This window comes from Geotrypetes seraphini, chromosome 7 (genome assembly GCF_902459505.1).
Source record: "Geotrypetes seraphini chromosome 7, aGeoSer1.1, whole genome shotgun sequence".
Taxonomy (NCBI): domain Eukaryota; kingdom Metazoa; phylum Chordata; class Amphibia; order Gymnophiona; family Dermophiidae; genus Geotrypetes; species Geotrypetes seraphini.
Window position 1 is genome coordinate 163213270 of NC_047090.1, and position 16941 is coordinate 163230210.

Sequence of the window (16941 nt, forward strand, 5' to 3'; positions counted from 1 at the left end):
ATCAAGGAACCCCTCCATATGCATACCGCCAAACTCTGACCACTGTATGGTCAGAGTTTGGCGGTATGCATATGGAGGGGTTCCTTGATAAAGCTTGAATGCGAGCGAAACATCTGACCATACAGTGGTCAGAGTTTGGCGGTATGCATATGGAGGGGTTCCTTGATAAAGCTTGAATGCGAGCGAAACATGTCGGTGTTAACCCCCTGCCAGAGACCACAGAATTAAGCTAAGTAACATGCTTAAAAACTAGCTTCATAAAAATTATTTTGAAATAATGTGAATAGTTTCAAAAAAAAGGAAAAAAGATAAAAAGAATAAGGTTATAACGTAAAACGATCCAGTGACGATTTGACACGTAAAGCTTGGAACAATGAGAGTGGTTTGAGTTCCAAGTGGTGCCGCTGAGGATCGGGGTAACAGCTTACCAATATTCCAGGAAACAAAAGGTTGACTTAGGTGTATGTCTTCCTTTGGCTTGGTATATAGAATTCCTATGAGCATCCGAACTGTTACTGCGGTGGCCAGCACTAAAAACGCTAGCCCAGCATTGTAAAGGAGGGGGTAAATTAGAAACATAATTGCTTGTGTTCTGACCTTTTTTTTTGTAGTTTCCAGATTCATTTTTCCTACAAACATTTCAATTAAAACTACAAGATATAAACTGATAAACAGAAGTGTCATTTACAGAAGCAAAAGAGATAAAACTGTATCCAGGGTAACAGTGATCCAGGGGTTCCATAGAGCCATGATCCAAAACTGCTTGAGAAGAGACTTGTCACTGGTTGCTCAATCTGTGAATCAGAAGGTCAGTCAGATCACTTCTGATCTGCGTTGAAATGCCATGGAAACGACTTCTTGCTATCTCCCCCCCCCCCCCCCCCCCCGGTTCGTCAGACTCTCAGCAGTTCGGAGAACATGCTCGTCCTGAACTCCCTCAGCAGCAGAAAAATCTCAGTGAAATAGGTTACTAAACATTTCAAATAGTGTTGAAGAAGAAAATCTGAAAGAGAGGCAGGAAGAAGACTTCGGATTTAGGAACAGATACAGTGCAAGCAATATATCCAAAATATCATGTGAAAAACAATTAGAGCGGTGTTTTAGAAAGAATGTACAAATTCCGATCCTCTCCATTCTATTCCAAATCCATATTGTATCTGTTCTCCTTTCTAATTTCTTGTAAACTGTGCCGAGCTCTGTTACCTTGCGGTTCAAGGCAGATTACATAAGGAGTTATTTGGACATTTAGGAATATCTGGACATTTCCCATGGTATTATAGAGTGGAACAGATTACTATTGGGGATTGAGATGATTCTTGCTGTGTTAGTTTGTCTTTAAGGATTTCTTGAATAGCAGGGGTTTTATTTCTTTTCTGAAGGTTTTGTAGTCTGGGGTCGTGATCAGTAAATTGGAGAATTGGTAATCTCGTTTTGCTGCTTGAGTGGCCAGGAGACCATCGTACATTTTTTTTCGGTTGACGTTTCTGATTGGAGGGTGCGTGAATAGAGAAGATGCGGTATATAAGCCTAAGGATTAGTTTAGAAGTGAAATACAAAAATCCCAAAATACCACTCCAAGACAAAAGCACCACACAAGCCAAGAAAGCTAACTTATTACTTAAGTGAAAGAAAAGCCTCCGACAAACGGAGAAGTGTACCCACACTCTTCCACCCAAAAAAAACTTTCGCACAAGTTTAAAGTTAGCAGGTGGGAGCGAAAAAAATAGCCGAGAATGATTAACAGTTAAAAAAAAACACCTCACTGAACACAAACATGTCAGGCTGACGATTATTTCATGGCCGGTAATCATTACTTCAGGGCCTTAGCGCCAAATCCAGGCTACCCAAACCCAAAACTCAAACCCAAAAGGGAAATGAAAAGGCAAACACAAACATGTCAGGCCGACGATCATTTTGTGGCCGGTAACCACTGCTTCAAGGCCTTAGTGCCAAATCCAGGCTATCCTTTAACACAAAACCCAAATCCAAAAGGGAAATGAAAAGGCTCAGCTGCTGAAAGTTAAAAAACAGCAAAAGCTCATTCAGCTACTTACAGTACGCAGATCCTAATTGCTGCTTTCAACCACAACTTTCAAAGCACCCAGGTTAAGACCTTTCAAGTTAGCTTTTTAGAATTGGATTTGCTCATGTGGAGGTGGATGAAAAATGCCTGGAGAAATGGACATTTAGGCACCGGTTACATGCGGCAGGAACATCAATCATGGATCCTGCATTTTTATAATACTAAGATTTAATGCTAAAAATGCCGGGTCATGCACTTGGGCTGTAAAAATCCAGGAGAACAGTACACTTCTCCCTCCGGCTTCGCGGGGGGATAGGGGCAGAGCCGGACCGCGAATGGTGAAATACCGCGAATATCTTCTCGTCCGGCTCTGACCCACCCCCGCCTCCCTCCTGCCTTCCCCCCGGCATCCCAACCTTACCTGGTGGTCTAGCGGGCTTTCGGGGCAGGAGCGATCTTCCTATGCTCCTGCCCCCTGCAGATTGCCAATAGGAAATAGCTGCCGTGAGTTTCCATAGTCTCTCGAGACTACGACGGGAACTCGCCACAGCCATTTCCTATTGACGATCTACACGGGGCAGGAGTGTAGGAAGATCGCTCCTGCCCCGAAAACCCGCTAGACTACCAGGTAAGGCCGGGACGCCGGGGGGAAGGCTAAACTGTGGGGGTTTTTTTCTTTTTTTTCCCCCTCCCCCAAAAATCGCGAATATGTGAAATCGCGACTGCCAAAACCGCGAATGGGGAGAGGGAAGTGTATAGTATAGGAGGTGAACTACCGTATTATCTCGTGTATAATGCGCACTTATTTTCCATCCAAAGAAATATCAAACTCTGTGTGCATATTATACATAGGTATACACACGGTGATAACTGGGCTCGGTCAGAAGGTGTTGACTTACCTATGGTAGTACTTTAACATTTGTAATTTATAGAATACTAGCTTTATAGCCCGTTGCATTAACGGGTGCTAGAATATATGTGTGTCTGTCTTTATTTCTTTCTCTCTCTGTCTTCTTAGCCGCATTTTCCTGTCCATTCTCCCTTATTTTTACCTCCCCTGTGTCCACCACCACCCCTTCACTGCTCCCCTTATCCAGCAGCAGCCCTTCTCCCTTTGTTTTACCTCCCCCCTGTCCATCAGCACCTCTTCCTGCTCCCCCTGTCCAGCAGTAGGCCTCCCTTCATTTCCCCTCCTGTCCATCAGCACCTCTTCCTGCTCCCCATGTCCAGCAGTAGGCCTCCCTTCATTCCCCCCCCGTGTCCATCAGCATCTCTTCCTGCTCCCCCTGTCCAACAATAGGCCTCCATTCCTTTCCCCCCGTCCATCATCACCTCTTCCTGCTCCCTCTGTCCAGCAGTAGGCCTCCCTTCATTTCCCCCCTGTCCATCAGCACCTCTTCATGCTCCCCCTGTCCAGCAGTAGGCCTCCCTTCATTTCCCCCCCTGTTCATCAGCACCTCTTCCTGCATCCCCTGTCCAGCAGTAGGCCTCCCTTCATTTCCCCCCCCCTGTCCATCAGCACCTCTTCCTGTTCCCCCTGTCAAGCAATAGGCCTCCCTTCATTTCCACCCCTGTCCATCAGCACCCCTTCCTGCTCCCCCTGTCCACGAGAGTTAGTACAGGGCCGGTGTCTGCCATTCTCCCCAGAGTCCTTGCGCCCCCCCCCCCCCTTCCCTTCCCACGGACCTGACTACCTACCCGGCGATTCAAGCAGCGTGTGCAGCAGTCTTCACACGCTGCTTCGGGTCCTTCTACTGCCCTGATTTACTCTGGCACGTCCTGATGACATCATCAGAGACGCGGCAGAGCAAATCAGGGAAGTAGAAGGGCCCGAAGCAGCGTGTGAAGACTGATGCACACGCTGCTTGAATCGCCAAGGTAGTCGGGTCCGCGAGAAGGGGGGTGAGCGGAAAAGGACTCGGACTCGTGTGGTCTGTCGCGGAGGGTGGCCAGGCTCCATTTCAGCTGCAGGGAAGGCTCACTGCCCCAGCTCCTTACCCGTCCACAGCCCGGGCCAGGTCTCCCGCGCTTTCTCAGCAGTCCGGCTCGCTCGGTTTTTTTGGGTTTTTTTTGTTTGTTTACCTGGCCACTCCGCTTCCTGCATTCGCTGCTCTCCGTCAGTGACGTAATAAGCGCGCATGCGCACTTGTCTTGCCACATCCCGACAGAAAAGGGATCAAGGAACACGCGAGGCAAGTGCGCATGCGCGGCTAGCATTTTATTATTTAAGATAATGTCTACAACTCATATCTAATACTTACAGGTAGTTCAATGTGTTCCAAATTTAAATTCCCTATCCAGTAATCGTAGCACTTGTCAAAGATTTAACATATATAGCTTATGCTGTGCCCCATTTACATTAAAGGGACATTGACAATTATGCCTGCGCATTATACATACGTATACAGTTTTTAGTATTACGTTATTTTAAAAAGTTGGGGTGCGCATTATACACAAGATAATACGGTACTTCATGTACGGAAAAAGAGCGGGACTTGGAGGTGACTGTGTCTGATGATCTCAGGATGGCAAAAGAGGTAGAAAAGGTGATGGTCAAAGCAAGGAGGATGCTTGGGTGCATAGGAAGAAGAATGGCCAACAGGAATAGGGAGGTGATAATGCCGTTGTATATAGAGTTGCCTGAATTTCCAAACGGAAAATCCGGACCCATGGTCCCACCCCCCAGGCCTGTCCCATTCCGGCTATCCACACCTTGTTCTGCCCCCAGGCCCTCCCCCCTCCTTCCTTGACCTGCACGAGCAACGAGTGACATCAGATGGCATTCGCGCATGCGCTGCTGCGACGTGATGGCATCACGTCACACATGCGCAAATGCCGTCCCGACGTCGCTCTCAATAGCAGACTATGGGGAATTTTTTTTAAAACAGAAAGGCATCCCAAAACAGCATAAAGTGGCACATGGATGTTTTAATCACCAAAAGTCCAAGTGCCGATTTCCCAAAATTGACTTGTTCGATGTCTTGCAGGTAATTTTCCCTCTAGCGTATCTGGTGCATCTGAATCTTAAAGGAGCATGTTAGAGGCATATTTTGGGCAGGATTAGGGTAGCCTTAGGCTTTGGCTGCCTTACAGGGATAATGAAACCTTTGTGAAGGCATCCAGGGTGTCATTTAGACGTTTGGAATTAGACCTGTGTTAAAAGCCCATAAGGGCCAGAAAAGTACCCACACTGACCAGAAGGCCACTAGATACATGAAGGCATGACCCCCACCCCCACCCCCACTCTCACAGTGGCCACTGGTCTTCTCCTTCCTCCCAAAGATGTGAAAGAAACTGTATATACCAGCCTCTATGCCAGCTGCAGATATTATGGGAAATCCTAGCAAAAGCAGTAAACAGGTGTCTGGAGTAGCCTGGTGGGCAGTGTAGTGAATCATAGAAAGGGGAATCCAGGTCCATGTCCCTACCCATTACATTTATGGTGGAAAGTGTGACCACACCAAACCCCACCTAAAACCTATTATACTGTCATATAGGCGATACCGGCAGCCCATAAGGACTATTGGGGTGGTAGACAGGTGCGTGTAGTAGGTTTGGGGGGAGTTTTGGAACTGTGTACCTGGCACCCTTTATGTGAAGTTCACAGCAATGACTCCTAAGGTTCCCCACTGATCTGTTCCTATGAAAAGTAGGCGTCGTGTGAAGGGGGAAATTTCAACCTTTATTCTGAATTGCTGAGTGTGGCAGTACAGGAACACCATTATCTGAACCCAAGATTCACAACATCTATTTCAGCTCCGAGGGTAGATTGCCTTCTTGACTACGTCCTAGCGCACTAGTCTTAGGGTTACCATATGGCTCCCGAAAAAGGAGGACGGATTGAGACATTTCAATGGAAGTAAAGCCCAGATGTTGCAATCTGTCCTTACCTTACTTCCATTGCTTTCAAAGGAAGTAAAACCTGGATATCATAACCCATCCTCCTTCTGGAGCCATATGGTAACCCTAACTATTCTACACTCCTTAGGGAGATGTCCAACAGAGATGCAGTGACCGTCAAAGTTGTGGATGGAGATCACTGCCATCAAAAAACATTAGGCTCTCTCGCATTAAGCAGACCACTGCAAGAGGCAACACGAGGGCCGGAAATGGCTGCTCCAGCAGGCAGGGTCCAATCTGGCTTGTCCAAACCTAACTGGAGGAAAGACACTATGATCCATCATGATTTGTGTGATGGAGGAAAAAGGTCATGAGGTTCAATAGAATGGTTCAGATGAGCTACACGGAAAATGAAACAAGAAACACACGCCACAGATCAAATACACAAGGACAGAATCGAAGATGGCCAAGTGAAATGGTCAAAGATGGAATAGGGGTCGCACAGTGTAGGTGATGAAAAAGAAAAAAAAAAAAAAAAAGGGGGGGGGGTGAGAACAAAAAGACTGCAAACAGCAGAACTAAACAAAAGTGTGTCAATTTAATAATCCATAAAAGGCTTTGATACGTTCACACACACCCCTCTCGAGGCCAGCAGCGCTGCTCCCCTCCCCCCCACTCGCAAAGACCCCCCCTCCGCGTGAACCGCCCCCCCCCTCCCGCCTGAACAACTTAAACTTACCCCCTCCCACCCCCCCATCTGGCACAGGCACTCAGGCAAAGATCGTGCCGGTGCCTAGAAGATCTTCCAGCTTCTGCCTGCGCATGCTCAAGGACTTCTAGTTCTCCCTCTCGCCAAGAATCTCGGCGAGAGGGAGAATTAGAAGTCCTTGACATGGGGGGTAAGTTTAAGTTGTTCGGGCGGGGGGAGCCGGTTCATGCGGGGGGGGGCGGTTGGAGCGAGGGGGCCTATGCGAGCGGGGGGGGGGGGAGCGATGCCGGTTATCGGGGGGTGCTCGCAAATCGAGTCAACACTCGGTTTGCGAGTCAAAAGTTTGCTGAGTGTTTTGCTCGTCTTGCAAAACACTCGCAAACCGGGTTACTCGCAAACCGAGGTTTGACTGTATGATAAAATAAATAATAAAGTGCCATGTGGAAGTTTAGAATCAAAAAAATCATCAGTGTATCAATAAAAACGTTCAAATCAAACAGTTGATAACAGCAGTTTCCACTACTAAATCAAATATGAAGGAAAACTTAGGGCTCCTTTTACTAAGGTGCGCTAGTGGTTTTAGCGCACGCTACAATGCCGCGCGTGCTAGATGCTAACGCCTCTATAGAGCTTGTGTTAGTATTTTCGTCTATCGCGCAGTTTTGCGCGCGCTAATCTTCAGCGTGCACTAAAAACGTTAGCGCACCTTAGTAAAAGGAGCCCTTAGCTTTCATGAGTCTGCAAGGAGTCCAAACTCTCTCTTTTAGGGGGTTCCTTGGTCGAATGCCCTACAGAGTCCCCTGTTTCGTTCTCTTCCTCAGAGGCAATGTCAGGGGCACATCCCACTACGTTGGAAGAATATGTCCTTGTCTTCTCTCCACGGCTGAAAAGAAGATAAGCCAAAATTAAAAATATGAAATTGATAATCGCTGCATTCAAAGCCAATTTAAAACTCCCAAAGCGACATACTATCACTACACTCATTTCTACATTCTTATTTTAAAACTGTGCGCATATGTAGAGCATCAAACGTAATTATGGTTTCAGACTCTGCCTACAAAATGCTAATAGACGCATAAGGCCTTAATGCTTGCATATAAAGCATTACAATCAGGTCAACCAGACTACTTAGGAAAATTATTAATTCCCTATAAGCCTTCTCGTACTCTACGTTCATCGACTGCTCACCAACTGGCTTTGCCTGCGGTTCATTTGGTGCGTTTGGCATCTACGCAAAAGTCTGCTTTTCTTGCAGCAGTTCCTCGCCTGTGGAATTCTCTCCCAGTTTTGATTCGTTCAGAGTTATCCTTTGGTAAAATTCAGATCAATGGTTAAGACGCATCTTTTTTGTTTAGCATTCTTATGAGGAGATTGGTGTATTGGGATCCTGTATTTTGGGGGGGCATTTTGGGGGCATTTAAACAATATTATTTGCCTTTTTTAGGTTTTTAGATTGAATTAATTAATTAATTTTTTTTTTAATCTTTGTGCTTTTTTATTGTCTTTTTTCTTTTGCTTTCCTATTTTACATGGCGTTCCTTTCTTTTCTTGTGTATTTTATATATTTTGTACACCGTGCTATTGATAAACTGAAGTGCGGTTAAAACTTTTAATAAATATAAACCATAAAAAGCTGTACAATTGATATAGGATCTCGATGTTTTTTGTCTTTTATATATATATATATTTTTTTTTTTTATTATTATTTTTTTCCCTTTAAACAATACTTGTAGGCTGTTTAATAGACACATGATGGTGTCTTTGTTGTCATTCATATGCTATAATTTTAAAAGGTTTGAACACATAACCATTCTTGGGCCAGATAGTCAGAGCGATTTAAGCGGGCCAGAGAGGTTCTGGCCCACTTAAATTGCAAATCAACGTCTAAATGCTGATATATAACAGCACTAAGCCGAGCAGTACCACTGAATATTGGCCCTGACCAGCCTAAAAATAGTGGGCCGATCAGGTGCGGGCCAGAGGGCAGTGCTGGGGAGGAGCCAGTGCTTATGCGGGATCCAGTGATATTCAGATGGGGCCCACATAAGATAAGAACATTGAGAAATAGGTGGGATGGTGGTAGGGTTACCAGACCTCCGGACGGCTTTTCAAAACCCAGCACTTTGTCCGGGTTTTGAAAAGCTTTCCTTCGGGCAGGAGGACATTCGCGCATTTGCAGATACGTCATTGCATTGCATCCGCGCATAGAACAGGCAGCAGGGGGGTGGGGCTGAGGCAGGATTGGAGGCGGGGCTGGGCTGCGATCGGGGGCGTGATGGAGCGGAACTGGGGCGTGATGGGGTAGGGATGGGTGGGACTGGGCGGGCCGGGGGGGGAGGCAGATCTAGGGGTCTGGATTTTCCAGACAGAAAATCTGGTATCCCTAGATGGTGGGCACCAACCACTGACCGCCAATTTGGGGGGAGCCTTTGGCCCCTGTGGCCTCCTCCCATTCCGACGCCTATGTCTACAGCAGTCGGTCACTCAATCTATTTTATAGTTCCAACCGAAGTGGTATTACTGGCTTGTCCAGATAGGCAGTGAAGGCTGTGTGCCTGCAGGCAGAAAATCAGACATGGAGACCAGCAGTGCTTTTTAATTTGTATGATAGCATTACCGTTATGTGTGCCATTTCAAGACAAAAAGTCGATGGCTAAAGAAACCCTGCAGTAAATTACTAATGGGTAGCTGTGGCAAGCAATATTTTCACTGGGAGAATGGCCCAAACCGCATAATCTATCTTGGATATATTTTAGGTGATTTCAGACACATACACTAACATTACAGTCAGAATCACGCTACCTAATTATTGCTTCTGTATAAAATTAATAGTAATATTCTGGAAAACTTTATCTTAACAGCACTAGCGGAAGAAAACAGCGGGGTCGACATTCAAAGTGATTTAATTGGCCTGAAAGGTCTCCTGACCAATTAAATCATTTGTGAAGGGCTATCTGCTGGCTTTCAGCAGCACCTAACTGGTTAGGTAGTGGCGTACTGAAGATTGCACTTAACTGCAAAAGACAGTGCCATGGTCTCCATCCTTTTTCCTGTAAAGGGCCACAGTGTGATTATAAAAAGGCTCTGAGGGCCCTCGAAAGATTTCAAGCTTACACCATGCCACTGCGAGCAATTTTGTAAGCCACCTTGAACTGCTTGCTCTGACTTGGTACTATACATTAATGATTCATGCTAATATTGATTCTACAACATTTCAAGAATCTAGTTTTTAAAAAATGCACTTTATTTTGGATGGTCAACAGTAGCAAATTCCACAAAAGAGATTGCTTGCGGTTAATACATCAAGCGGGCAAGATTGAAATGAACACATTTCTAGGATTTGAAGCGCATTTCAGCCAACTGTTTGAGGGTCGCAATCAGTGACGTAGCGAGGGTAAATGGCGCCCCTCCCCCGCCCTCTTCTGCCCCCGCTCCTTTCCAAACCCCCCTTCCTGCGCGCGTCCTCCCCCCTTCCCTTCCCCTGTACCTTTTTAATTTTCCAATATACGTAATACATAGGAGAAGCTATGCTTAACATTGATTAATATTTTATTATATCAATTCAATTTGTCATACAACATGCATGCATCAATATTTCATAAGATGGATCATCAAATATAAACCTAAAACATTTTTCTTTTTCTTTTTTTTTATTTATTTATTGATTTTCGTTTAGGTACATAATTGTGCTTAACAGGAAATATACAGAAATTACTACATCCAGTTAACTATTGGATTGGAAATTATAATTCAAGCCATAGCTGGCTTAAGAAACAATTTACCTTAATACATAGTCCTCAAATAAAGAAGGAAAGAGACAAGAAAGAAATTTTTCCAGGAAAGAAAACAACTTATCAATATTATTAAAAGAAATTAGAGCGGATTAACTTCAGCTTTAATTACAAACTTGAGTTACTCTATCATTCACTGTGGTGCAAAAGAAATCCCTTTCCCTTCTAAAAAGAAACGCAGCTGATCAGGGTCATAAAATATATACTTATTATTCTGAAACAATACAAAACACTTGCATGGAAGCCTTAACTGAAAAGAGGCAACCAAGGAAATCACTTTATCATGATAACGTAAAAATTATTTTCTTCTTAATTGAGTCCATTTAGAAACATCAGGATATACAAATATTCTTTCTCCTAAATAAGTAACTTGCTTTAGATTATAATAAAGCCACAAAATCAAGTCTTTATCCTGATGAAAAACCAAGGAAACTATTAATGTAGCCCGTCCTAATAACTCAATAACTGATGATTCCAAGATCGCTGATATTTCTCGATCTGTAGTTGCATTCATTTCTTTTAACGTTCTCTTCAAAAAATAAATCTTCTTTAAGGGGGGAAGGTTCGCTTCCAATATTTTCAATGTAGAAATTAGAAAATCATTAAAAATCTCCCTAGGTGTTTTAAATTTAGGCATAGGAAAATTCAAAAACCTTAGATTTAAATTCCTAGTTTGATTTTCCAGATTTTCTATTTTCTGCAGAAGAAAAATTGTATCCACTGCTTGTTGTTTAGTTGAAGATTTTATCTCAAAAATAGTCTTCTGAATCTCCCCCCATCTTCTTTTTTTGATCTTCACTGGCTCCCAGTACTTTCCAGAATTCATTTCAAATGCTCCTGTCTGGCTTTCAAGATCATTCACGGCATCCTTCCGCCCCTAATCCCTCTATCCTTCCTCGTCCAGACGCCTGCTACCACCAGATCCGCTCACAGATATAAACTATCCTTCCCCTCTCTACACGGCATCCTCCACGCTGGCAAACTGGGAAGATCCCTCCTCTCCAAAATCACGGGCCTTTGGAACGATCTCACAATCCCGCTGCGGAACCTAGGCTCCCTCCAACTATTCCGAAAACAACTGAAAACCTGGCTTTTCTCTAACATATAACATCTCTTCTCCTGTTTACATCCCCTCTATTCATATGCTCTTGTAAATCTTTCTCCTCTCTCTTCCTATATTTTTAAGCTTTGTAAACCGTGTCGAGCTCCACTTCTGTGGAGATGATGCGGTATATAAACTTAAGACTTAGTTTAGTTTAGTTTAGATCTTGTATATCAATCTCAAGTTGTTTAACTTTAGTTGAAACATTAGCCATAAGGGAAATGAAACCAGTACATACCAAGTGCAGGTTTTCTATGGCTCCCCAAAGTGAGTCCAGAGTAACCACTGCCGGTTTGACGAGGGGCTTGAGCTCAGGTAACTGAGGAAGTTCTTGCTCGGGTGTCCTCCCCACTTCCCGGATCTCTTCTCCCCCGAGCTCACCACCACTCGTCTGCAGTGTTTCTCCTCCATTCGATGTTCCCCCTGGGGTTACCGGCCATGGTATCGCCTCCACACTCAGTTGCTCCTGAGGTCCCTCTTCGCGAAGGTCAATCGCCACTGCTACTCCTGGTGGTGGAGGAGGGTCAGGTCTCAACAGGCTGAGCGATGTCTCGCCGTACATGCTGAGTCGCTCCTGGGGCTCAGCTAAGGATGTGCCCGACGCAGATACTAATGAGACTGCATAAGATGTAACGGCAGTCTGTCGCGGTGTTGAAGACGCTGACAGAGAAAGAGGGATACTTCTCTGCCTTCCCCTTCTCATAGGCATCTCAGGTATGTAGTAATATCTTTTTAAAGGAAATATACGCTACTGAAGTGGGAGCTTGAACACACGTGTCTGCTCAAATCGCCATCTTGTCTCTTTCCCTAAAACATTTTTCTAACAAAGTTGATTTTCCAATGAGATTGAAAACCTCGAACTGCTAGTATTCTCTAAACCAGTGTATCGCAAACTGTGCGCCGCGACACCCTTGGGAGGAGGAGAGACACCGGCACTGACTGACTGCCTATAGGATGTGTCTCTCGAGGCGAGAGGCACATCCTATAGGCAATCAGTAAGCGCCAGCGCCTCTCCATGCCCCTTCCCTGCTGGCAACCCCCACTGGTGGCTCAGGACCCGTCTGGAGGGTCCTCGCGCATGCGCAGACGTTGACGTGATATCACATATGTGCGTGACATCATCACATATGTACGTGACATCATCACGGTGAAGTACGCATAATTCTGTATGTCTCGAGCCACGGCCACTACATTTAGTGTGCCACGGCTCGATAAAGTTTGCGGGACACTGCTTTAAACTGTTGTCCTTTTGATATTTAAAAAATCCATTCCAAATACTTCAGAGATGTACTTTCTGTATATGAAAGATATACTTCCTGTGTCCAATAAAGCAGTAAATTATGGCTTGCTTCTTTGTATCACCGCTGACCACATTAACAATTTTATCAGCCAGCCCGACACAGAACTGCGTTTCGCTAAATCAGCGTCATCAGGAGCTGTAACCACCTCAGGTTTTCTTATGTTCTTGCATCTATATAATAAATATCGGTTTATAAGTGTGATCCACATATTGTATTTCTCACAATAAACCATCATCACATTAAAAGAATTTTTTTCCTTTTCCCTTGAATCCTTTCAATTTATCATAAAGCAGCAACAACAGGGGTTTAAATCCTCTGTTCTTACTCAGAAAACTCCAAACGGTGAGATAGAAGATAACCATATAATGGTTACTGTGGATGGGCAGACTAGGTGGGCTATTTGGACTTTATCTGCCATCATGTCTCTATGTTTCTGTGTTACTAAAGTTCTATGACATCACAATGTAGGTGTAAAGAGCCTTAGCCAATAGGGAGAGGAAGAGATAATGGTTACTGGGGATGAGCAGACTAGATGGGCCAATTGGCCTTTATCTGCCATCATGTTTCTATGTAACCACACTTTACCTTACATCTCTATATATACCACTCCCAGAGTGGTACCCTTTATAAACACAGATTCTTGCATTGCGCTTTTACTTGTGTTTACAATTTGGTCACATTGCCCACACAAATGGCATAACAGAATATATATATCATTGCTCTATCATTATGCTTATCTATAACGAGATGAAATCAAAATAATTTATTTGACATTTGCTAATTATTTAAAACGAATGACATGCCATAATAACTTAATGTCGAAACACTTTCATTTAAAATAATTGCTAAACTCACAGTTTCAAAATCCTGATATTTTTATTATTCTTGCTGAAGTATACTGAACATTTGAACTCGGCTTCCATAAAGCTGCACCAAAAGAACATTTTTCCGCACATTGTCCATCAAAATTTAAAGGGAAAATGGCTTATAGACATTTGAGTTTGCTCCTAGGCAAACCTTTAAACATCCCCAGCGTGAGATCAAACTGTATAACACAGGTCTCGCTACTGAGGCAGGAGAAAATCGTTCCAGTTCTTGGTATTCAGGGCACTCCCGCAGCCCTCTCAGCAGTTCATCTCACTCCCTTCCTGTATGTAGCTTGAAAAGCCTGTAAACTCTTTCCACAGGGAATATTCAGGTGATGAATTGAACTCTCCCACTTGCTATCATTATCAGGCCACTACTCTGTCCACTATGTAACTGACATATACACCCTCTAACACTTTCCTGCAGTCCTGAGGTTTTCTGTCACACAAGATGGCTGCAACGTCATACGTCATACAGTGTTATAGCTAGGGTACCAGACGTCCAAATTTACCCAGAACATGTCCTAATCTAATCTAATCTAATCCTTAGGTTTGTATACCGCATCATCTCCACGTTCGTAGAGCTCGACGCGGTTTACAGTAGGAGAAATAGGAAGGAACTACAACAGAGGGTTAGAGGTAGAAGTGCTAGCTCCTCCTCTCCCTATTGGCTAAGGCTCTTAACATTTGCATCTCCTCTTCCTATAGGCTAAGGCTCTTTCCACCTGCATTGTGATGTCATTGAGCTTTATGGTTATAGAAAAAGAGAAACATGATGGCAGATAAAGGACAAATGGCCTATCCAGTCTGCCCATCCGCAGCATCCGCTATCTAATCTAATCTAATCTAATCTAATCCTTAGGTTTGTATACCGCATCATCTCCACGTTCATAGAGCTCGACGTGGTTTACAGTAGGAGAAATAGGAAGGAACTACAACAGAGGGTTAGAGGTAGAAGTGTGAAGAAAATTTAGAGGACTTGGGATGCCAAGATATAAGAGTTTCCTTGATTCCTAAGTTGGAGGGAGACTTACATTTTTTGAGAAAAGCCAGGTTTTCAGATGTTTGCGGAAAACTTGGAGACAGCTCAAGTTCCGAAGAGGGGAGGTGAGGTTGTTCCAGAGCTCAGTGATTTTGAAGTGGAGGGAGGTCCCTAGCTTTCCTGTGTGGGAAATGCCTTTTAGCGAGGGGAAGGATAGTTTTAATTTGTGGGAGGGTCTGGTGGTATTATTAAAGGACATGTCGGGCGACCAGACGGCTTTTCTAAACACAGCACTTTGTTCAGGTTTTGAAAAGCTTCCAGTTCGGGCCCGCATCAGGACTGCATGCAGTGCATGCATGCAACGCAGTGACGTCACACGCATGTGACATCATCAGGTCACCCCCACACGGTACACCGTCTAATACGCACAGGGTAAACACGTACCACCATAGAGGGGTCTAGATTATGGCGTACAAAGACTAGGGACCCAGCCTTGAGAAAGCTTTCTCCAGCGAAACATGTTGGCAACAGAAAGTCCCTAAGAAAAAGAGACCACGAACCTTAAAAGATAAAGTTTGAAAAAATAATTTATTATTTTCAATCTAAAAGTTTCAGAATGCTGTTTAAAAGAAATCTAAATAGAGCATTGTTAGAGTTGATCCGGTGAAGATAATGCACATCAAGCTTAATGTTATGAGAATTGTTTGCACGTGGAGTGGTGCATCTGAGGATCTACCTGGCATTCCTTATTACCTGTTTCTAAAGCGGAACAAGTTAGAACTATCTCTATTGACGAATGAATGTGTAGCGTTGCTTTATAGATAAAGTGCAGTGATTTGGATTATATCAAATAAAATGAGACACAAGATAACCTGGTAACAAACCCAAAACTGATTTATAACAAACTAGTTGTTTAGCCCGTTACATTAACGGGTGCTAGAAGGTAGCTAGCATCTCCCCTTTCTCCCATCCCCCCACGGTAGCCGGCATCTCCTTTTCCATCCCCCCATTCAGCATGTACCCTTTCTTACCCTCAGGTAGTCAGTGTGCCCTCTTCCTCTCTATACCCTATTTTGAAATGCCATCCGTGCTCGGCCGCCGCAGCCTGCAGCCGCCAACAGCTGCCACGGCCGGCAGCCACCGCAGCCTGTAACCACCGACAGCTGCCGCAGCCTGCAACCACCGACAGCTACCGCGGCCGACATCCACTTTGGGCCGCCAACAGCCGCTGCGGCCGACATCCACCTCGGGCCGCCGACAGCCACCGCGGCCTACATCCGCCTCGGAGGGGGGGGAGAGAGTGTTTCACGCGCATGCGCACTCCTATCTGCGGTGCCCTACACCGCACGGAAAACGGAACACGCGATGGCTTTTATTATATTAGATATAAGAAAATTTGAACAGAATTCTCGACTCTATCGTCAACCAATGGAGTTTCAAATTACAAGGAGTGATATGCTCCCATTTTTTTTAAACCAGTGGCATTTAACAGGTTACTCCTGCTGGAAATGTCTGGTTAGCACCCAACTCAAAACCAGCTATTTTAAAGCATTCCAGGGGCAGAGTCAGCATCAAACCTGGCTATTCTCAAAAATGAAATACTTTCTCCCTCTCTGGTATACTAAGCCCTCTAAACTTTCTTTATATTATGGCCTATAACCTTTCATTGGAGTTCCTTTCTATCCCAACTCCAGTAAACCGTGCCGAGCTCTACAATTGTGGAGAGGATGCGGTATACAAACCTAAGGTTTAGTTTAGCACTTGGCTGGTTAAGTGCCAATATTCAGTACTTAACCAGTCAAGGTAACTGCATATGTCAGTCCTATTATGCGGTTCATCATAGCTGATATATTGATTCAACAATTTTTTGTCCAGTGTGGTTTTCATAATTGGATTATAAGCTCTTTCAAGCAGGAACCGTCTCTTGTGTCGTACAGTGCTACTTGGGTCTGGTAGTGCTATAGAAATAAATAGTAGTGGTAAGTAGAGCTGCCCGATTCAGGAAAAATAATTTTGATTCGATTCAGCCTATTGAATCGATTTTTCGATTCAATTCGATTTTCTTGCCCAATTGGGTGTTTTGTTTTGTTGCTCATAGCAAAAAGACCCAAATACTGTGATAATCAAATATGTATGATGAACACTTTCACAAGAAATGTAAATGAAACGTCTAAAGGATGTCCATAGCTCCGTGCCAGCTTAATCATAAAGTGCAATACTAAAACCAGAGGAAAAAGCCTCAGACTGAGGCCCTCCCACCACCACAATGGTGGTTTAAGGTGGTTAGATGATAACCTCACTGGCAAAAAACCTCTGTAATGTTGCAA

At 44.4% G+C, this 16941-nt stretch overlaps 1 protein-coding gene and 1 long non-coding RNA gene across 5 annotated transcripts in view; one reads left to right on the forward strand and one right to left on the reverse strand.

Moving 5' to 3' along the window:
- Positions 1-4142, reverse strand: part of LOC117363571 — a 30164-nt gene extending 26022 nt beyond the window's left edge. The window contains exon 1 of one of the 2 annotated variants that reach the window (XR_004540097.1): positions 4106-4142. This is a non-coding gene — a long non-coding RNA (uncharacterized LOC117363571). The other variant, XR_004540098.1, reaches the window with a different exon arrangement.
- The window catches only part of BEGAIN (brain enriched guanylate kinase associated), a 205462-nt gene that overhangs the window by 25994 nt on the left and 162527 nt on the right, over positions 1-16941 (forward strand). The gene's annotated exons all lie outside the window — the stretch shown is intronic.